This window comes from Macaca nemestrina, chromosome 14, assembly GCF_043159975.1.
Source record: "Macaca nemestrina isolate mMacNem1 chromosome 14, mMacNem.hap1, whole genome shotgun sequence".
Taxonomy (NCBI): Eukaryota; Metazoa; Chordata; class Mammalia; order Primates; family Cercopithecidae; genus Macaca; species Macaca nemestrina.
In genome coordinates this window covers 49599644-49623392 of record NC_092138.1, presented here as the reverse complement: position 1 = coordinate 49623392, position 23749 = coordinate 49599644, and the positions used below count along the sequence as shown (strand labels likewise).

At 37.0% G+C, this 23749-nt stretch overlaps 1 long non-coding RNA gene across 1 annotated transcript in view; it reads right to left on the bottom strand.

The window, feature by feature from the left end:
* Positions 1-12566: 12566 nt before the first annotated feature.
* The window catches only part of LOC105489054 (uncharacterized), a 38604-nt gene continuing 27421 nt past the window's right edge, over positions 12567-23749 (bottom strand). The window contains exons 2-3 of the long non-coding RNA XR_011612629.1: positions 13702-13770; positions 12567-13514 (exon numbers count right to left, since the gene is read on the bottom strand). This is a non-coding gene — a long non-coding RNA (uncharacterized lncRNA). The remainder of the gene's footprint in view (positions 13515-13701; positions 13771-23749) is intronic.

Here is a 23749-nt window from a genome sequence, read left to right as displayed (position 1 = left end):
AAAGCTTCAGTGTGACCTGGTAAGGAAACACTATTTAAAGGGCACAGATCCAATTTCAAAGAACAGGCAAAAAGGTGAATTAAGAGCTGAGAGATAATACATTGATAACTGGCATGTCATCCTAACTAGCACATTATGCCCTCCCCTAACCCATCATCTACCAATCCCTTTGAGGGGCACTTCACCTATGCACATTGAAAACACCAGGTATGTGTCTGCCTGAAGGGTTTCACCTTGCTCTTCTTTTACCTAGAATGCTTATTTCCCAGATATCCAGATGACTTGCCCCTCATCTCCTTCAGGTATTTGCCCAAATGCCATCCCCTTAGTGATGGCATCCCTGGACACCTCACACTCCCTATTCCCCTTCTGTGCCTTATTTTACTCCATAACACTTATTGACATATAATGTTATATCTTTCTTATTTTATTTTTAGTCTCTTCTCCAGAAAACAATCTCCACAAAAACAGAGATGCTATTTTGTTCATTTTTGCATTCTCAGCATTTAAAATAATACCTGGCTCAGAGTAAGCTCTTAATAAATACGTGTTATTGAGTGGTTATAGAAAACTTAAATGTTCTTTGTGTTCATTTAAACCAATGGTGATTGAAAAGTCTATGACTCAAAAAAAACCTATAAACCATTCAGCTGTTCATCAACAGGAAAACTGATATATATTCCCTTATGTACAATGGAAAATTACTCAACAATAAAAAGGAATTAACTCCTGATATATACAGCAACATAGATAATTCTTAAAAAAAAATATGTTGAGCAAAAGAAGCCAGTTTTAAAGGTAAATGCTGTATGTCTCCCTTTCTATAAAGTTTTATAACTGGTAAAACTAAGATGTTAAAAATCAGAGAGAGGGGAAGGGAGCTCAAGGGTACCTTCCAGGGTGATAGAAATGTTGTATTCTTGATTGGGATGGAGGTCACACAGAAATATGCACTCATCAAAACTCATTGAATGACACACTTAAAATAAATACATTTCATCCTATGTAAATTTTACCTCAATGAAAAACTTGATAACAATTTAAATGTAAAATAAATATAAAGTTACAAAACAGTCTGTAATCCCAATTTGATAAATATCTGTTCATTAAACCAGGAGAAAAACTCAAGGTCATTCCCCAGAAATCAAGTCACAAAAGAGATTAGCTAAGGGCCCAGGAAAAGCTCTTGTATAGCTGAACAGGGAAATTGGGAAGTATTAAGTCCCTCCTCAAACATTTGAAATTAAGAGGCCTATAGTTCCTCTTTCCATTTTTAGTGTGGGTCTCCTAATCCTGTTATTTCTTATTATGACTACTGCTGTTCAAGCCTGGATACTGGTTTAATTCTAGAAAGAGTCACAGTTATAAGGATTGTAAATTGTTGAAAGAGGCTACCTAGGGAAATGGTAGTGTTTACCTCCATTACTTTTAAAGAAAGGCTATATACAGGAATATTGTTAAAAATGAGTTATGAATGACTACAATTAACTGTCTATGCAGGGTCTTGGAGTCACAAATTAAATTGTCCTTTAAGTTCCCATGATTTTGTCATGTCTTGAGTTCTATTTTGCCATTCTGAAAATGACACACAGTCATGCATCACTTAATGATGGGTATACGCTCTTAGAAATGCATCCTTAGGTGATTTCATCATTGTTCAAACAACCCAGAGTGTACTCACAAAAACCTGGATGATATAGCTTACCACAAACCTAGGGTATATGGTATAGCCTATTGCTTCTGGGTTACAAACCTGTACAGTATATGTTACTGTAATTAATACTGTAGGCCATTGACACAATGGCTATGATATCAGTAGGTGAATTTTTCAGCTCCATTATAATCTTATGGGACTACTCTCATTTATGTGGTCTGTCATTGACCTAAACGTTATTATGCAGCTCATTACTACTATAATTTCTTGAAATTATTGCTACAGTTCAGCTGTGTTTTGGAGCCTGAAGGGAACACTTTCATTAACTGTAAAAAGTCCCTAAATTTCATGATCTTCCTCCATCAATTTCAAACCAACCCAGAATTTGACCTTTACTTCAAACAATTGTAATTATTATTCCTCTCTTTTTAGAATATATTTGCTACATGAATTATATTATCAATCCACTACACAAAAGAATGTGTCAGGTGGTTCTATAAAGAGAAATGCAGAAAAAAAAGAAATGTATCATCCAGACTACAGTACCTAACAGCATTTCCCTGGGTAGAGCAAGAATGGAAGAAGCACTTTGCCATTACACCTAATAGAAATCATCCGTATCCCAGAGCATGTTGCTGAAACAGAAATAGCAACAAGGAAATGGAAAATGAAAATGTCCCTCAGGTAACTGATGATAAAATGAATAGATCAGGCTCTTTGTAACTGGTAAGAAATCTGTACTTACTTGCACCACCTTTTCGGTATAAGCCAATAATGGCTTCCATATATAGGCTCTCATAAACCCTTCTTTTCAAACACAAAGAAAAGATTAATTAGAAAAGATTTTGTTGTCACCAAGTCTGTATCCACACCAGTTCTACACTAACTGTTCTGTTTACTTTCATTTGACACTGTATTTCCAAGCTTACTGGGCCACTGACTTTTTTTAAGTGTCATCATTTTATATCCTAATGAATAATTAGTGTTTTCCTGACCTTACTTTTGAAATTTCTAGTCTACATAACATGACTTGGTTGATCATTTTGACAAAATCCATTACTAATCACTTGTTTGAAAGACTCATATCTGGCTTGTAACAAGGTTAAGTAGGTTTGTATAGAGAACTATAACATTCACTGATACAACTTAAAGTAGTTAGTCATTTAAAAACAGCCAAATTACTTTGAAGACATATATTATGGGCTCCTTGTTTAACTTCTAAATGGTACAGTTTTGGGTTACAGTTGGAATACTCTGCTCACTAGACCAAAATCTGGGATTTCTTCTCTTTCTGAGGCAATTAGATTCTGCCTATTCTGAAACCAACCTCTCTGACCATGCCTTGGCATTTCATGGCTCTGGAAAAGCCTGGGTGAGAGAGTACAGACAGGCAAAGATCTAAATCTATCCCACTACTACAAAGTTCATAACAAACAACAAAATAAACAGACCAAAAAAAAGTCCAACTAATGCTGGATCAGCAATGCTATATTTTTCATTATGCTAGAATATTTTTAATTTGATATGTTATCATGAGCAAAATGTTTACTTCTAGAGTTACTAACATTTTTATTGTATACATTCTTCTATTCTAAATTTAGCAAGGAAACGCAATTATGATTTGAATGGCATATCTTGGCTCTAAATGGCTTCTTTATTTGGAAAGCAATAACATTGCTTCAGAAGGAAAATAAATATTTGGCATGGTGAAGGCTTGAGATTTTTTTCTCACTACCAGAAGTCTTTGTCCTTTTCTATTCTTTGTCTCTGAATCACTGAATAATTTTAAAGACAATGTTGTCTTCCTAATTAGAAATCATTTTAAACATTCAGTTGGGGAAATAAAAAACCTATGAAGCAGTGTCATCGAGAATCTAATGATATTTGTAGCACTACAATTGTTTGAACTGATTTGATTTCAAATTTATTTAGGGACATGCTTTAAAAATGCATGCTCATTTTTTTCTTCAAGTTTCAATATGGCTTATAAGTGGCCTTATTTTATGTGCTAGCAGGAAGGAGGTATTTCATGTGGAAAGGATAGTTAAAGAGTGAGAGTGGTGGAGGAATTTTAAATGAGGTATAAAAAATACTGGACTTTATTTTCATGCAGACTTTCAGGAGATGAAAGACACAAGAAGGTCTTGAATGGGCACTATCCCCTGGCAGCCAGACTAAAATGCATAATGTACTTAATCTAGCTAGTGACTAGAATTTCTTACAGTCAGTGCTATGGTTGGAATGATGATGTCCCCTCTAAAACTCATGTTGAAACTTAATCCCCAATGCAATAGTATCAAGAGATGTGGCCTCTGGGAGGTGATTAAGTCATGAGGGCAGAACCCTCATGAATGGGATTAGTACCCTTACAAAAGGGTTCAAGGTTAAAGGGGGCATTCTTTTGCCTTGCCTTTCCTTCCACCAAGTAAGGACACAGTAGTCCTCCCCTCTGGAGGATATTGCAATGATGCACCCTCTTGGAAGCAGAGAATAGCCTTCACCAAATAGGTATCAATCCTGCTGATACCTTGGTCTTGAATTTTCCAGCCTCCAAAACTGAGAAATATATTTCTATTGCTTATAAATTACCCAGTCTTAGGTATTTTGCTATCGCAGGACTAACAGACTAAGACAGTCAGGCATACTCCATTCATTCAGTGTCCTCTGCTTGGCTCTTTGGCTCATGCATCAATGCTGAAATCTTCAGAGTCCCTATAATGTCCAGTTAGGGAAAGGCAGGAGTCTGGAATCTGCTGGGTCTAGATGAGCTGCCACACTGCAGAGCTGCTCAGATGAACTTTTTGTGGCCTTGCTCGTTCCCAGAATGGAAGACTACTGGAAGAATCACTCAATTTCATTCTACCCTGAAATATACCAATGTTGTTGTGGATTGAGGTTTCGAATGAATGATTCTGGGTCCAACTCGTAGCTGTGTAATTTGGGATAAGTTATATAACCTTTCTAAGAGTCAGCTTCCTGATTTGTAAAATGTAGCTACTACTAATTCTTATCTCACAGTGTTATGGTGAGAATCTAACAAATTAATGCATGTCAAAATCTGACACAATGCCTCATGGCAAATAAACATATCAAATGTGTTAATGTAAAAATATATTAATTCATTAAAAAGGCCCCAGATTCCTGAGGAATTTTCGGAAAGAACTTACTTTCCCTGGGGCAAAGATATCCTGACATATGTGAAATGAAACAACGTGTCTAGCAATTTCTTTCAGCCATAAAACCCAGTATCTCAGATAGATTATATCAGTGGGCTCTACTCAAAGTGGCCTCAAGGCCTGCATGGCAGCCCTGGAGAGATAACTTGGAACTCTGCTGGAAAACTACAAGAAAAACTCATCCACCATGGACTGACTCCCTCATCACCCATCTGCCCCTGCCCTTGGGTGGCCAAGGGAACCAAGTAGGCTGATATTGTTTCAGGTTGTATTTATTTACTCTTCCTCTTATATCAAAAAAGAAAGAAAGATTGAAACTGGAGAATCCAAATACAATAAAATCTCAAACTTTAATAAAAAGAGAATGGAAGGAAATGAACAATTATACCAGAAGAATTAAAGTTTTAAAAAGTTATATATATATAATGATATATATATCTATATCTATATCTATCTATCTATATCTATCTATCTATCTATCTATCTATCTATATATATATATATATATATGGCAGTGTCTGTCATCCAGGCTGGAATACAGTGGTACAATCATAGCTCACTGCAGCCTCTAACTCCTGGGCTCAAGTGATATTCCCACCACAGCCTCCTGAATAGCTGATATTACAGGCAGAAGTCACCATGCCCAGCTTATAGTTTTTGTTTTTGTTTTTTTTAAGGGGAAAAAAAGAAATGTCCTGAGCTTTCTAACAGCTGAGGTAAGGTGGGAAAAATTAAAGATTTTTTAGGTTCCATTCACTACTTAAAAGGCATTGGCCAAACCATGTCAATGCCTTTCAAATCATTCACTGAGTGTTTGCAATATGCCAGGTCCTCTGTTAGATGCTCTTCAACAGCAAATCCTTTAGTTTTCTCAACCACCCAATGTGCTCTTAGGTCTTACCACCTCTGAATGGGGGAAGCTAGTATCAACCACACCTGTGCTCCAAACTGCTCTCTGTGCCCCTTCACATGGTCATTGCAAGTGCACTCTATGGGCTTCATAGAAAGAGAGTCTTGAGAGAGAGAGGGCAAAGTAGCAAGAAAAGTGACACAGAGAAACAAGAGCTATGCAAACCCTTATACCCTGTGAGTTTCAGGTACATGAAGAAGGTATTGTCTCCATGATGGGAATTTGATAAGGAAAGTTAGATTTCTTGTGTAGAGAGCAAAAGGAGTTCAAGCAAAGGGTTAAAGATTAAAAGGAAGGGTGGGTAAAAGTATGGGAGAGGAGGCCAGTCAGTGTGGGGATTAGTAGGCAGTAGAGGAGAGGGCTGCAGGGTGTCCATTACAGATCTGGAGGGAGATTTGCTGAACTTGTTAAAATAGCCCCCTCTAGATTGCAAATAGGATGTTGGGATGGAGCCAGGGCTTCTCTGGGCCTGAGCAGCAAGCAGACCCTCCCCTCTGCTAATCCCGCACACAACTTCAGCAAAGCAGCTGATGCTAAATGACCTGCCAACATCTCCTTCCCTTCACATACTCACCCCCTCAAGCAATGTGTTATTTTGTGACACCTGTTCACTTTTTATAATTCCTTGCAGCTGTCCAATCTGTGCACTGTCACCAGATTTTATCCAGTTTTAAAACTCGAGGTCGTTGAGGGTGGGGGAGAGCCAGGGCAGGAACAGGATATGATTTGCCCAGTCCCAATATGAACCTAGATATGAGTCCCTCTCATTCATGAATTTACTCACAGAGTATTGAGAACAGAAACTCATTTCCTATTTTTAAAAATATCTAATTCATATTCAGGGTTTTGGGGTTTGTTTTATTTATCCTTAATTTTTATTTTGAATTATTATGGGTAAATAATAGTTGTATGGGTAATAAATAATTATTATTTATGGGGTGCATGTGATGTTTTGATACAGGCTCACAATGTGTAACCATCAAATCAGAATAATTGGGATTTCCATCACCTTAAGCATGTCTCATTTCTTTGTGTTAGGAACATTTCAATTCCATTCTTTTAGTTATCTTAAAATAAACAATAAATTATTGCTGACTATAGTCACTCTATTGTGCTACTGAATACTAGATCTTATTCATTACTAGATCTTATTCAATACTCAGTTTCATTCACTGTATTTTTATACCCATATTCAGTTTTGTTCAGGATAAATAAACCAATCTACCAAAGTGCCTGCACTTCTAGTTGTAACAGAATCATCATAGGACCATTTGTACATTAAAAAATAATAATGTTGACCATCATAAAAACGAGGCTGGGCTGTTAAAAATTAATCCCTTGCTGCTTTCTGTCATGAAGCCTCTGAGGAGGACAGTTGGATGGCAGAGGACGTGCACATGTGAGAATTACTCAGATGAATCTCAATTTGCAGGAGAAGAAAGGGCCTCAGCTGATGGAAATAGTCTAGACATGTCTTATACATGGGTGATTCCAGAGTTGGTAGCATCCTCTTGGGAAGGATGCTTAACCCTCAATAGGACATTTTAAAGTAGATGATTTCTTCTCATCCAGCTAATAAGCAAAAAAGGTGTCTCTGGGGGACAGGAGTGAGGAACTAGAAAATATCATCTTATTCCCTTGATTGTAAGACAGCAATTTAATGAGAGCTTCGACTTGTTTGTTTGATTTGCAGAATGAGGGAGAGAGGTAGAACAGAAGGAAAACAGAGAGATGCCACATTAAACATGCATGTAGCCTTACTCCCATTCCAGAAATGTAAAAATACATGAAAATGTACATCTTAGAATCAAGGAAATATGGCAATAAAGCTAATTTTATTTATATATATATATATTTTTTTTTAATTATCACTGGTAAGTATTTGCTCTTTCTTCATGCTCATTGGAATGTTCCTAACAAGAAAACAAAACTAGGGTAACTTTTCAGAGCAGCCTTAATTTGCCATTCTCAGGAAGAAAGCACCCCTGCAAACCCAAAGTTTCTAACATATTCATCCAAGTCATCTAGTGGAGATAAACAGCTCATTTGACTAAAACATTAAACCTAATCAGAGCTTCATATACTTATCTCATCAAGATGCACTGTTGGGAGAACAACAGACCAAAGCTGATGCACAGCCCATTCCTCAGATGACCCACATGACTCCTCTCTGTGTTGTGTGTGTGTGTGTTAGTATCCCTCATCCCGGTAGTTTTGTGACAACTTAGAAACATGAAAAAGTTTGTCTCTGTACTTTAACAAAGTGGGTTAAAGCTGAGTGTGTGGCGAGCGAGAGTATAGGAAAGTCTGTCCAACCTGGCAAAGAACTATGTTGAAAAGGTCTCTATATATCAAGAGAAAAGAGCAGGAAAAGCAGGGAGTACAGGAAAGGGAGAAGATACAAAAGAGTAAGGAGGGAAACAAACTGCTCCCAGGACTCACCCATAGAACCAGGAGGAGATTCACTGGAGACCACATTCCAAGGTGCTTCACAGTCTGCCCCGAATTTCTCTCCATCCTTGCTATGGTTTGAATGTTTGCATTCCCTCCAAAATTCACATTGAAACTAAATCCCCAGTGCAACAGTACTGAGATGTGTACCTCCTAGAAAGTAATTGGCCCATGAGGGCTCTACCCTCATGGATGAGATTAATGCCTTATAAAAAGTCTTGAGGGGATGAGTTCACTCCTTCAGATCCTTTCTTCATGTGAGGACACAGTGTTTGTCCCCTCCAGAGGAAGTAGTCTTCAAGGGGCCAACTTGGAAGCAGAGACAGCCCTCACCAGCAACCAGGTCTGCTAGCATCTTGATCTTGGTCTTTTCAGCCTCCAGAACTGAAATATAAATTTCTGTTGTTTACAAATTACCCAGTCTTGGATATTTTATTGTGGCAGTACAAATCAAGTAAGACAACCTTGCCTTTCACCATTCTCTCACAAATACCTCAAATCCCAGAAGATCTTGCTGAATGGGACTGCTCCCTCTTGCCTACACTTGGATATCCCATTCACTCTAGTGCTTTCCTGTCTCTATTTCTCAACCTATGTTAATACCTTCACAGAAGGTAACTCCCCTACCGTATCCAGAAAACATCTTTCTTCTTTTAATGAACATGTTATATGTCACTTCTTCCACGAAGTCTTTGCTGAGCCTACTGTTTTTTTTGTTTTGTTTTGTTTTGTTTTTTTGCAATGCATCATTCTTCTGAAACTACTTCTGTCATATTTTGTGTTATGATCATTTTTTTCTTGTCTTATTTTCCCTGGTTTAATTGCATTCAGAGTAGGCATTTTGTTTTAATCATTTTTCCATCCTCTGAGCAAGGAGAATAGTCATTCAGAGTCATATTCTATATTTAACAGAAAGTACATCAACAATTTAAACCATGGAGGTAATTCACACCTCAATGGGCACATGCCTAGAGAGATCTTGAGTCAATGGACCTGCCCGAATCCCTTTTAAGGGTTTCAGTTTTTCCATGTGCCTCTCATTGAGTGAGCCTCTTACCAAGATAAAATGGATTTTGGTATTTTAAAATATTATTTTTTAGACAACGTGATCCCTACAAGCAAAATAATTACTTCGTCTGCTGCTTAACTGAAAGAAAAAAATCTAGTCTAGTGCAAGAGACAAAATCTGGCTGCTCTGAATTTGTTGTGGGGCAGGATGTAAAACTGCAACTGGGCTATTTCTACCTTCTATGCTGTAGTTAGACCCTACATTCCATATTGAATGAGTCCCACTGAATCTCCACACATATCACACTATAGCCTAAATCATAAACTAGTTATCAGGTGTCTACTTCGAGTAGACATAGGCTCCTCATTCACTGGGACCCATTGTTCCCCACCTTAGTCTTGTCAGTGCCCACCTGGCACTTACTGAGCACTTACTAAATTATTTATAGAATTACTCCAGGCAAAATAAAAGGGGAAACTCTAAAGCCTGATCTTGGACTTTCTATTGCTAGGTAAGACAATGGCTATTAGATAATAGAACTGAATTGATGTTAACATTTTTTGAAATTTTACTTTAAGTTCTGGGATACATGTGCAGAATGGGCAGGTATGTTACATAGGTATACATGTGCCATGGTGGTCTGCTGCACCTATCAATCCATCGTCTAGGTTTTAGGCCTCACATGCATTAGGTATTTGTCCTAATGCTCTCCCTCCCCTTGCCCCCACCCAGCTGACAGGCCCTAGTGTGTGATATTCCCCTCCCTGTGTTCATGTGTTCTCATTGTTCAACTCCTGCTTATGAGTGAGGACATGTGGTGTTTGGTTTCCTGTTCCTATGTTAGTTTGCTGAGAATGATAATTTCCAGCTTCATCCATGTCCCTGCAAAGGACATGAACTCATCCTTTTTTATGGCTGCGTAGTGTTCCATGGTGTATATTGCCACATTTTCTTTATCCAGTCTATCATTGATGGGCATTTGGGTTGGCTCCAAGTCTTTGCTATTGTGAATAGTGCTGCAATAAATATACACGTGCATGTGTCTTTATAATAGAATGATTTATAAACCTTTGGGTATATACCCAGTAATAGGATTGCTGGGTCAAATGATATTTCTAGTTCCAGATCCTTGAGGAATCGCCAAACTGTCTTCCACAATGTCTGAACTAATTTACACTCCCACCAACAGCATAAAAGTATTCCTATTTCTCCACAGCCTCGCCAGCATCTGTTGTTTCCTGACTTTTTAATAATTGCCATTCTAACTGGCGATCTCATTGTGGTTTTGATTTGCATTTCTCTAATGACCAGTGATGATGAGCTTTTTTTCATATGTTTGATGGCTGCATAAATGTCTTCTTCTGAGATGTGTTTGTTCATATCCTTCACCCACTTTTTGATGGGGTTGTTTTTTTCTCGTAAATTTGTTTAAGTTCCTTGTAGATTCTGGATATTAGCCCTTTGTCAGATGGATAGATTGCCACAATTTTCCCTCATTCTGTAGGTTGCCTGTTTACTCTGATGATAGTTTATTTTGCTCTGCAGAACTCTTTAGTTTAATTAGATCCCCATTTGTCTATTTTGGCTTTTGTTGCCATTGCTTTTGGTGTTTTAGTTGTGAAAACTTTGCCCGTACCTATGTCCTGAATGTTACTGCCTAGGTTTTCTTCTAGGGTTTTCATGGTTTTAGGTTTTACATTTAAATCTTTAATCCATCTTGAGTTAATTTTTATATAAGGTGTAAGGAAGGGGTCCAGTTTCCGTTTTCTGCATATGGCTAGCCAGTTTTCCCAGCACCATTTATTAAATAGGGAATCCTTTCCCCATTGCTTGTTTCTTTCACATTTGTCCAAGATCTGATGGTTGTAGATGTGTGGTGTTATTTCTGCGGCCTCTGTTCTGTTCCATTGGTCTATGTATCTGTTTTGGTACCAGTACCATGCTGTTTTGGTTACTGTAGCCTTGTAGTATAGTTTGAAGTCAGGTAGCTGGATGCCTCCAGCTTTGTTCTTGTTGCTTAGGATTGTGTTGGCTATACTGGCTCAGCATACCACCCTCAAGACACCTGATCTCATCTGATGTTATTTATTTATTCATTTATTTATTTATTTATTTATTTTTTGAGACGGAGTCTTGCTGTGTTGCCAAGCTGGAGTGCAGTGGCGCAATCTCAGCTTACTGCAACCTCCAACTCCCTGCTTCAAGCGATTTTCCTGCCTCAGCCTCCCGAGTAGCTGGGATTACAGGCATGTGCCACCACACCCAGCTTGATGTTAATTTTTGATTAAGCATTATACTGTGATTATTATCAAGTAAGAAAATTCTTTACTTTTAGAAAACACACACTGAAATATTTAGAAGTAAAGGAACGTCATGTATATAACTTTTTCTTAATGGGTTCAAAATTATGTGTTTGTGAATACACACACACACACCATGTTAATACAGGGAGCCTGGGTGAGGGTATTCATAAATTCTTTGTACTATTCTTGCAACTTTTTCTGTAAATCTGAAATTATGTAAAAACAAAAAAGGTATGGGGGGCATCTAAATATTATTATCTTACCTGTGTTCTGCTAAGATAGCCCATACTTATAAGGATTAAGTAGCTCAACCAAGCTTATACGTGGTATGGCAGATCTGGTCTTTAGAGAAGCAGATGCCCAGAAGGGACTAGAACTGGAAAAGATTTTACTGGGGAAATTCCTGTTAAAGAGGGGAAGATGCAGGAGTGGGCAGGGTGAGTTTTAGATAGCTGTGCAGCTCTGACTCCTGAGAAGGAGAACAGGAAGGAAGCAGGCTGCCTTTATCCAAGTCTCTGGAGGCCTCTCATCTCCAGCTTTTTGGAGAAGGGGCCTATGGTTTTGCATGAATGGAAGTAAGCTTATCATTTTAATGTGTTTAGGAACTAGGATATGATGATACCTTTCCTCTGATTAGTGAGCACTCCCTTACATTCTGTGATGAAGTCCTTGTAAATAATAATCTTATTTTTTAATTCTGAGCCCATAAACTTATTTTCCATTAGCTTATGCAATCACATCATCTTAGAGATATTGCAAAGTGGGCTGTAGTTCAGCACATTACCTAGTTAATTAATCAGGCCTGATATTTTCCCTAGCCAGTTTTTTGGTGCAACAGAACATCAGTCAGATTGCAACTTCATAGTGAAGAGTATCATTCCAGCAATGATAAACCTTTCGATTCACAAGGGATTACCAGAAGTCGAATTCTGCATCAAGAAAAGATGAGACATCAGTGGGGAGAATAAGACCAGCATCAGTCACAGGCCCTGAAAAAAGTGTTTTACTTAAAGTTCTCAGGACTTTGTCAAGAAATAATTTTCATAATAACTCAAAAGATTCCTATCATCAATGATATGTTTTTAATCTAAGTCAGCACTGTTTGGTCTGTAGGTGACAAGCCATTAAAGGATTTACAAGTTTAGAATGCAGGCCAAGCATGATTGGCATGGATAACATTCCCCTCATACATAGCTCTTATACTTTTACAAAAACATGCTGATTCTGTCATTATTGATAACATGTAAATACAACTTAAAGCATTACTAAGAATAGGCATTATCACTAGGTTATTCATCAATCAATAGATGAAAACAGTACAACTTCCAGCACACAATACCTGGTGATGCTTTTCTTAGTTCCAAAATGTACCTTATATTTTAAAATGTTGGGAACCACTGCTATAGATGATGCCTCATACCATTAAATATCTTGCACACTATACTAAGTCCCCAGCATCCTCAGGTGAGGGCTTTCATAAAATTGATATCACGTTCTTTTTTATTAATAGTCCTGTATATTTTCAAAACTTTAAAATAAACACAAAGAATATGTAGGTATAAATGTTATAATTTCAAAGTCAACACTAGTATGTAAGTTTTTCTTATCTAAATACATACTAGGATACTTCCTATTTCAACACATGTACCTACAAACACGTGGCCATGCACATAACCTTGCTTCCTGCCCCTTGTAGGAAAGTTAGGATATACAACATTGTACATTGTTTCAACTTAAATCTTAGAAAATTAATGAGGTTGGCATTTAAAAATTCTGATCTAAGAAATAGAAATACAGGAAGATAATTATTCCTTGGATTAAAAACACTGAAGGCTGATGAAAAGTTAAGATTTAAATCTGGCCTGGATCATTAGACTTCAGAAGTTCTACTCCCAATTATCAAACACAGCATTCTGAGTGTTTTTCAGCCAGTCCTGTTCTCTTCTGTATCTTTCAAGATCACTGGGATATCACATTCTTAGTAGATTCTTTTGAGTACTTCCAAATCCAGCTGGAAAGGCAAAAAATAAATCAATTTACAATCTATAAGATGAATAGCAATAGGGACTATCATAACTAATGTGTTAATTCAATAAAATGAAGGGACTGTGTATTTATTCCTGTATTCTAGATGCAGAACCTAGATTACAAATTCTATGTGATCAAATTTCATTTTGGGAATCAAATTCAATTTTTACCTCAGATTTAGCACCAGCTTTTTCTCTCTGTTTCTGAATCTTCACAGTGCAGTACAAATTGGCATCACTCTGGGGGACACAGAAGTGTAGGCAGTTAAATTGGCTGTTTTCACACCTATATGTAAAGCTCTCCTACATAACAATCATTCAGAAACTATCCACTAAAAAAAGTTACCATTTTATTTCAAAAGCAAGCCAAAGCCATTCAGAGGTTTTGAAATAAAAGTATTTTTTCAAAAATATAACATCTTAGAAAAAATTCTGGTTATTCAGTGGAGAACTCCTTTATGCAAATATTAGGCGGGGGTCTAAAATGTGTCTGCTTCCTTGATATTGCAGAAAACATAAATGCTACAACTAAGCTCTTTGAAGGGAATATGCTGAGAACATGTAGATTTGTAAGCAAAGGTAATCTAGTCCAGCATGATTTGAAGGGTCCAGGCCTTCTTTTGTATCACATAAACCTTACTCAGCAATGTAATCCCCATACACACCCACAGACACATAAACACATGTACATACACACAAATACACACACACATACACACACACACACACACACACAGAGAATCCTTAGTTACTTTTACCGTTAATCCATTACCTTGTGTCAGATATATCACCCTGGTGATTTTTTTAATTAAAGTTTTTCTATTACAAATAACTTCTGAAGTCCCTAACTCTTTATTTTATTTATTTATTTATTATTTTTTAAAACTTTTTATTTCCATAGGTTATTGGGGAACAAGTAGTATTTTGTTACATGAATAAGTTCTTCTTTTAAATTTATTATTTTATTTTATTTTTCCATAAGTTATTGGGGTACTGGTGGTATTTGGTTACATGAGTAAGTTCTTTAGTGATAATTTGTGAGATTTTAGTGCACCCATCACCTGTGCAGTATACACTACATCATATTTGTAGTCTTTTATCCCTCACCCCCTCCCACTCTTCCCCCCAAACCCCCAAAGTCCATTGTATCATTCTTAGGCCTTTGTGTCCTCATAACTTAGCTCTCATATATCAGTGAGAACATACGATATTTGGTTTTCCATTCCTGAGTCACTTCACTTAGAATAATAGTCTCCAATCTCATCCAGGTCACTGCAAATGCTGTTAATTCCTTCCTTTTTATGGCTGTGTAGTATTCCATTGTGTGTGTGTGTATACATATATATATATACACTGCAGTTTCTTTATGTGTGTGTGTATATGTGTGTGTGTGTATATACACATACATACATATATATGTGTGTGTGTATATATGTGTATATATATGCAGTTTCTTTATCCACTCATTGATTGATGGGCTTCTGGGTTGGTTCCATGATTTTACAATTGTGAATTGTGCTGCTATAAACGTGTGTGTGCAAGTATCTTTTCCAAATAATGACTTCTTTTCCTCTGGGTAGAAACCCAGTAGTGGGATTGCTGGATCAAATGGTAGTTCTACGTTTAGTTCTTTAAGGAATCTCCACACTGTTTTCCATAGTGGCTGCACTAGTTTACATTCCCACTAGCAGTGTAGAAATGTTCCCTGTTCACCGCATCTCTGTCAACATCTACTGTTGGTTTTTTCATTATGGCCATTCTTGCAGGAGTAAGGTGGTATCACATTGTGGTTTTGATTTGCAGTTCCCTGATCATTAGTGATGTTGAGCATTTTTTCATATGTTTGTTGGCCATTTGTATATCTTCTTTTGAGAATTGTCTATTCATGTCTTTAGCCCACTTTCTGATGGGATTGTTTTTTTCTTACTGATTTGTTTGAGTTTGTAGTAGATTCTAGATATTAGTCCTATGTCAGATGTATAGATTGTGAAGATTTTGTCCCACTCTGTATGTTGTCTGTTTACTTTGCTGACTGTTCCCTTTGCCGTGCAAAAGCTCTTTAGTTTAATTAGGTCCCAGCTATTATCTTTGTTTTTATTGCATTTGCTTTGGGGTTCTTGGTCATAAAATCCTTGCCTAAGCCAATGTCTAGGAGGGTTTTTCCAATGTTATCTTCTGGAATTTTTATAGTTTCAGGTCTTAGGTTTAAGTCTTTAATCCATCTTGAGTTGATTTTTGTATAAGGTGAGAGATGAGACTCTAGTTTCATTCTCCTACATGTGGCTAGCCAATTATCCCAGCACCATCTGTTGAAAAGGGTGTCCTTTCCCCCACTTTATGTTCATGTTTGCTTTGTCAAAGATCAGTTGGCTGTAAGTATTTGGGTTTATTTCTGGATTCTCTGTTCTATTCCACTGGTCTATGTGCCTATTTTTATACCAGTACCAGGCTGTTTTGGTGACTATGGCTTTATACTATAGTTTGAAATCAAGTAGTGTGATGCCTCCAGATTTGTTCTTTTTGCTTAGTCTTGCTTTGGCTATGCAGGTTCTTTTTTGTTTCCATATGAATTTCAGAATTGTTTTTTCTAATTCTGTGAAGAATTATGGTGGTATTTTGATGGGGACTGTGTTGAATTTGTAGATTGCTTTTGGCAGTATGTTAATTTTCACAATATTGATTCTATCTGTCCATGAGCATGGGATGTGTTTCCATTTGTTTGTGTCATCTATGATTTCTTTCAGCAGCAGTGTTTTGTAGTTTTCCTTGTAGAGGTCTTTTGACTCCTTGGTTAGGTATATTCCTCAGTATTTTATTCTTTGCAGCTATTATAAAAGGGGTTGAGTTATTGATTTGATTATCTGCTTGGTTGCTGTTGGTGTATAGAAGAGCTACTGATTTGTGTACATTAATTTTGTATCCAGAAACTTTGCTGAATTCTTTTATCAATTCTAGGAGCTTTCTGGAGGAGTCTTTAGGGTTTTCAAGGTAAACGATCATATCGTCAGCAAACAGTGACAGTTTGTGAAGTCCCTAACTCTTTATTTTGAATTCATTCATCAGATCACAGAGCAGATTTATCCCATTGAAGTTGAAGTCCTTTCCAGCTTACAGATTCTCTGCTTCTCTGGCTCTCCTAGCTAGCCACACAGATTAAGACTGCTGAGAACATGAAGCACCTTGTAGCAGGTAGCAGTTAGAGACTTTGTGAAAAACAGAGCTGGATGAACTGGAGGAATGTTACAACAATGAGGAAAACGAGGCCGGAGACTCTAAAATGCGCCAGGTATTGCACCAAAGAGTAAAGATAAATAAATCTCTTAGTCCTTGTTAATCTTATCAGATTAACTCCTCAGTAAAGGTACATATTTAAAGATACATTATAGGCCAGTGTGGTGGCTTATGCCCATAAAGCCAGCATTTTGGGAGGCTAAGGTGGGAGGATTACTTGAGGTGAGAGGATGTCTTGAGGCCAAGAGTTCAAGACCAGCCTGGGCAACATAGACTCCATCCCTACAAAAGATTTAAAAATTAGCTGGATGTACTAGGGTGCACCTGTAGTCCCAGCTACTCACTCAGTAGGCTGAGGCAGGAGGATCCCTTGAACTCAGAAGTGAGAGGCTGCAATGAGCTATGGTTGTACCAGTGCACTCCAGCCTGAGCGACAGAGCAAGAATTTGTCTCTTAAAAAAAAAAAAAAGATACATTATAAGGCTAACATTTAGGGATTTGGTGCAAGCAGAATTTCACTTGTCACATAATCAAACTCTATATTTTATAATCAAATCTTAGCTATAATGTGGAAGAGGCAAAAAGTTTCCTGATGTGTTCTATATATGCCTAATTCCATATCTCTAATACTTCATATGGCCAGTATAAAATTAATATACATGAATATATAAAAAATGAATATACATAAAATGTTAAGTGAATACACATAAAATTTAATATATAATTTATATATTACATATAGATACATAAAGTCATCCAATGGGAACGGGTTGGTTTGCTCAAAGATCTTTACCCAATGATCAGTTAACCCAAATTCAACCCACTTTTGATTGGTTATTTATCTGTTCTGATGTTACACTATCTTTTGCCTCTTTTGGGCAATTAACTTACGATACAGTATGAAATGGGCAGGATACATTTCAAGCAAGAGTCTCAGGCATAATTCCCTATAGTTGCTTCTTCCATTTCTTTTGATATATGAGTGGAACGATCCAAGCTGGAGGACTGAAGCAGAGATTTAAGAGTGAAGTTGCCCCTCCTGGTGTATTTTGATATATGAAACCGACAATGCACAGTGTCTTCCAGATGATTATTTTGATACTATGTAAATTGGACATCTACAACCTAATAAACCTGCTGCGTCTCCAAATTCTGTATACCAGATGTGAAATTGTTATAATACAAATCACAAACTACTTCAAACAATTGCATTCATTCCTTTTTATTCATGCATTCTATGAATATTTATTAAGTGCTACTATGCTACATGCTGGTGGTACATCATGGCGTGGCAGAGATAGGTAGTGATATAGTTTGTATGTTTGTCCTCACCCAAATTTCATGTTGAATTGTAATCCCCAGTATTGGAGGTAGGGCCTTTAGGAGGTGATTGGATCATGGGAGTGAGTTTCTCATGAATGGCTTAGTGCCATCCTCTTGGTGCTGTTCTTGCCATAGTGAGTGAGTTCTCACAAGATCTGGTTGTTTAAAAGTGTGTGGCACCTCCCTTGCCCTCTCTTGCTCCTGCTCCTGCCATGTGAGATGCCTGCTCCCTTCATCTTCTGCCATGATTGTAAGCTTCCTAAGGCTTCATGAGAAGCAGATGCCAGTGCTATGCTTCCTATATAGCCTGCAGAACTGTAAGCCAATTAAATCTCTTTTCTTATAGATTACCCAGTCTCAGGTGTTTCTCTATAGCAATACAAACATGGCCTAATACAGGTAGCTACCACCAAAAATTAATGTGTCCCCTTCCACAGTATTGAGATGACCCTAGGAAGTGGCTATTCATTCAGGAGTTCCATTTCTCAAACACCTTTGCACTTTGGGTAGAGCCATGTGAGTAGCTCTTACCATCAGAATGTGTTTGGAGGTAATGCATGTCACTTCTGGGTCAAGGACATTATAAATGGGTGCTTTCTCTATCTTTCTTTCCCCTGCTTGAAGCAGAGGATTCTGAGGTCCTAGGGAATAGTGGAGTAACAAAACAGAAAGAGCGTGAGTCCCTGAATAACCCTGCAGAGGAAAGCCACTCAGCAATTAGGTGAGGCTGAGGAGGATTTAACTGTGCAAAGAAGGAAAGAAAGACAGAAGGAAAAGCACGCACAGAATACTCCTAGTAAGAAAGCACATTTGTGAAAAACTAAAAGAAATCAGCATGACTGTTGATTTTAGCAGCTGGTTGTCACAAACCAGGTAAGCCTGGGAAAAGCCATCAAAGCAATCAGGAAATAACACATTCTGATTAAGGTAAAAAATAAATAGGGCAAAAAATAAATAGATAATCATACCTGTCCCAACATGGAATTTACTGGAATTATTAATACTTCATTACCCATTACACAGGCTACCATTATTGTACATATTTCTTTGTTTTATAATCCAGTGTGATGTTATGAACTGGAAATGGTGAAAAGTAAAATATTCAGAAGTAGGAATATATCCTTAGGGATACAAAAGAGCCTATCTGTTAACAAAGTGTTCAAAACTCAACAACCATATATTTGAAAGAATTTAACATGTGTTATATTTCCTTTAATTTAGGAGCCTATGACTCTTTTGAAACTGCAGGCAAAAGTTTGTGGTTTTGAGCAAAACACAATTTTCTAGGGATAGGTTCCACAGCATACATCTGAGCCTACAAGATTAAAAACTAAATGGATTAGCATCTAAAAATATTTAAAAGGGATTTTTAAAAGGAAAAAAAGAATATGAGCACTCAAAATGATGCAAAAATAGTAATAAAGTGCTGAATTTTAAGTTGAGCTGACAATTAGGAAGGAACAGGTTTTAGGGAAATTGTCCCAGAACCCATCCAATGAGCACAGAATCCTTCCAGTTATTATTTCATTAGTACAAGCAATGTATCCTCAGAGGCCAGATTTTATCTTCCATAACAGATTGGAAAAGGAAGAAATTAGAATTTGAAAAATTAAGTGCCTTGTTCAGAATTTACAGGAGAATCCCAAGGACCTCTTGAGTCACTATTTTTTTCTCTTAATCATCTGATTATTCCCATAAAATTGAATTGGGTGCCAAGAGAGCTCTTACCCTCAGAATTTAAATCTCTTCTGTGTCTTAGGGCCCAATGTTTGTAGTGATTAACTTAATAGGAAAGTTCTCTCCAATTAGCCAAAATCCATAATTCTCCTAAAAAGAGCAAACATTTTTCATAAATCCCAAATTGCAGACCAATCAGTCTGAGGGATAGTCTTTTAGAATTCTCTGTGAGTTGTATTTTCACCAAATTTCAAGATCACATTTTCCAAACCTAACATAAGGAGAAAACTGTTTTCAGACATTATCTTTTCAGTGTTCATCACTCTTACAAGATTTTTTACCTTTCTGTTAGAAACTGAGACATTATTTGCAAGATTCTTCTCTAAACAGGATTCATTTTTTATTTCATAGACAGGAACCTGCTGCTAAATCTAGCAAGAGATTCCTAATGTCTAAATGTTGACAATACTTTCGTAAGAGAATCACAGCAGCAGTCAAGTTCTAGTAGGTCAAGAAACTATATTTTGTCATTTTATCCAGGGCAAAGTGAGCCAAAAAAGACTGGTTCATCATGCAGATTATGACCCTGGACACTGGTTTTGATTATTTACCTTGAGAAATATAACTGCCAAATGAACTGGTAGATTCATTTCTGAGGATTAGCACATTCTCTCCAAGTCTCTAAGGAAAGCTCAATTACTGCCTCAAGATTGTTTGGTAAGCATGGATCTGAACATAGAGAGTTGGATGATTTTGATAGCAAATGTTAACCAAGTTATTATTGTTTTATGAGCTCTCCTAAGTCAGAGGTGGATTCTGGCAACTCATTTCCCCAGCGTATGTGAAAACCACTCCCTATCCTTCCATGAGACTATAACTGGCTTCCACCTCTCACTTTGGAACAGTGTGCTAGTTGCTTACCCCAACATCCATTCTCCCCATTCTTTCCTGGGAACAGAATCTTGATTTTTATTTGGCATATTGTCATTCAAAATAAAAAATAAGTATCTTTCTCAGTGTGAGATATGACCATATTATAGAGTCTGGACAATGAGATATAGGTGGGTAAGATGAATAACTTATAGCAGACCAATATTCCCAATAAGAACCATTAGAAAAGCTAAATAAAAATATAAAACAAACAACAAATATGTTTAAAGCCATTAAAGGGCTACTAAAGCCACTAGAACTGTAGGAACTGTCATAGTTCATTTGGGCCTCTACAGCAAAGTACTATGACCTTGGGTAGCTTATAAACAATAGAAATTTATTTCTCACTTCTGGAGGTTGGGAAGTCTAAGATCAAGGGGCCTGAGATTTACTGTCTGATGAGGGCCCATTTCCTGGTTTATAGAAATGGTGCATTCTCCCTATGTCCTCACATGGTGGAAAGGACTAGTTAGCTCTTTATGGTCTCTTTATAAGGGCACTAATCTCATTTATGGTGTCTGCACCCTCCTGACCTAATCATGTCCCAAAGGCCCCCACCTCCAAATACCATCACTTTGATGATTCAGTTTCAACATACGAATTATGAGGGGATGCAAACATTCAGAACACTGCACGGATTAAATTTGGAAAAGAGGAAGATGGGCTAGACGTGGTGGTTCATACCTGTAATCCCAGCACTTTGGAAAGCTGAGGTTGGTGGATCATTTGAGGCCAGGAGTTTGAGACCAGCCTGGCCAACATGGCAAAACTCTTTCTCTATCAAAAAATACAAATATTAGCCAGGCATGGTGGTATGCACCTATAGTCCCAGCTACTCAGGGAGGCACAAGAATCACTTGAACCCAGGAGGTGGAGATTGCAGTGAGCCAAGATCGTGCCACTGCACTCCAGCCTGGGTGACAGAGTGAGACTGCATCTCAAAAAAAAAAAAAAGAAAGGAAAGTGGAAGATGATGGAGAAGTGAGTTGAGCTGATCATTTGCAACTGCTTCTCTCTGAGTCAGGGCAAGAGGTGGCTGAGATTCCAGCCTTTGCACATACAGAGAGGGCTGCTAACAGGGAAGCCAGTAGAGATTTTGATTGTGTCACGGGGCTGGAGAATCAAAATTGGAAATATCCTGGGCCAAAAACGCTGAGGAAGGCAGGGGCAGAGAACTAAGCCTGACATGTGGCTAGTTCCTCTTTTAACCATTTACCAAATTCTGAAACTAAACTGAGCAGGAGACTAAAGACCTAAGTAAAAAGCCTCTGGAAAACAGAACAGAGTTTTCAGCTAAGAGGCAAGGATTAGAACTCAGGACCTTCCAGGTGCCCAGAAAATACATCAGGCTCTTTGCTGAAAGACCTAGAGGGATACACCTTAGGAGCAAAGAATAATAGAAGTAGGCAGACACTTACTGAAACTGAAGTGGCTAAACAGATTAAGATTATCAGACCCAATTTTTTTCTGTCGGAAAAAAATGGTGAATACTTTCTGGAAGGAGATAAAATTATCTGGAGGCTATCTAGTAATAAACAATATCTGGCATGCAATCAAATTTATTACACACTCCAAAAGATAGAACCATATGACACAAAATGAAGAGAAAAATTAGACAACAGATGTAGAACTACAGGTGGTTCTTATAGTGGAATTATCAAAGATTTTTAAATAGCAAGATTAATATGTTAGAGAAAACAGACAAAAAGATAAAGAAATGTACTATATAATTAGAATTCATAAAAAGAATCAAATGAAAGTTCTAGGACTAAAAAACATAATACCCGAAAGTAAGAATTCAAATCATGGGTTTAATAAGAGACTAGAGATAGCAATAAAGAGCATTAGTGAAGTAGAAGACAGACTGCTGGGAAAAACCTAGAGTGATGCACTAAGAGAAAACAGGATATAAAATTTAGAAGAATGTACGATACACATAATAAAAAGTTTAACATAAATTTAATTGGATTCCCAAAAGAAGAGAAAAAAGAATATGGGGGAAAATGGAAGAACTTTTGAAGGATTGAAGAATTTCCAAAAGTGATTTAAAAAAATAGAAATCATTCCCAGAGCAGCTAAGAAAAAATAGTATGTTATCTTCAAATACAACAACAATAACAACAATTAAATGGAAGATAATTTCTCAACAGAACTTCTGAAAGCCAGACAATAATGAGATGGTGTATTGAAAGATATTAAAGAAAATTACTTTTAGTCTCAAACTGTATATTCAGTGAAATTATTCTTCAAAAATGAAGGCAAAATAAAGATGTTTTCAAATAAACAAAACAGAATTTTTATCAGCAAACCTGCACTAAGAGAAATACTAAAGAAAGTTTTTCAGCCAGAAAGAAAACTATTCCAGATTGAAACACAGAAAGGGAGGCAGTAAAACAATGAAAAAGATTGTAAAAATGAAATATTGAGCATACAAAGCAATAATAATGTCTTACAAGGTTTAAAATATGTGTAGAAATAAAATATAAAAGTTAGCAGGGGGATAATTAAGTTAAAAGTATCTAAAGTTTTAATGTTATCAGAAAAGTGGTAAAAGATAATCCATATTTGACTAAAATTAATCAAGGCTGCATGCTGAAATTAACCTCTGAAAAAATGGTAAAAAATAAATGTAAAAATAAAAGTTAATAGAGGCTAGGCACAGCAGCTGATGCCTGCAGTCCCAACACTCTGGAAGGCTGAGGTAAATGGAATAATAAAAATTATTTGATTAATTCCAAAGAAAGCAGGAAAAGAAAGAAAAAGATAGAAAAATAGGTAAAATAGCAAGTTGATATATCAAACCAAATATAACTATAATTACACTACATGTAAATGAAGCCATTGCAAATTTAAGTTCAATAATGTAACTGAAATAAACACTCCAAATATTTCGTTTTAGTTTGGTGTGCTATAACAAAGTACCATAGACTGGATGGCTTCTAAACAGCAGAATTTATTTCTCACAGTCTAGGGGCTGGAAGCCTGAGATCAGGGTGCCAGTATGTTTGGGCTCTGTTGAGGGTCCCCTTCTGGGTTGTGGACTGTCAACTTCTCATTG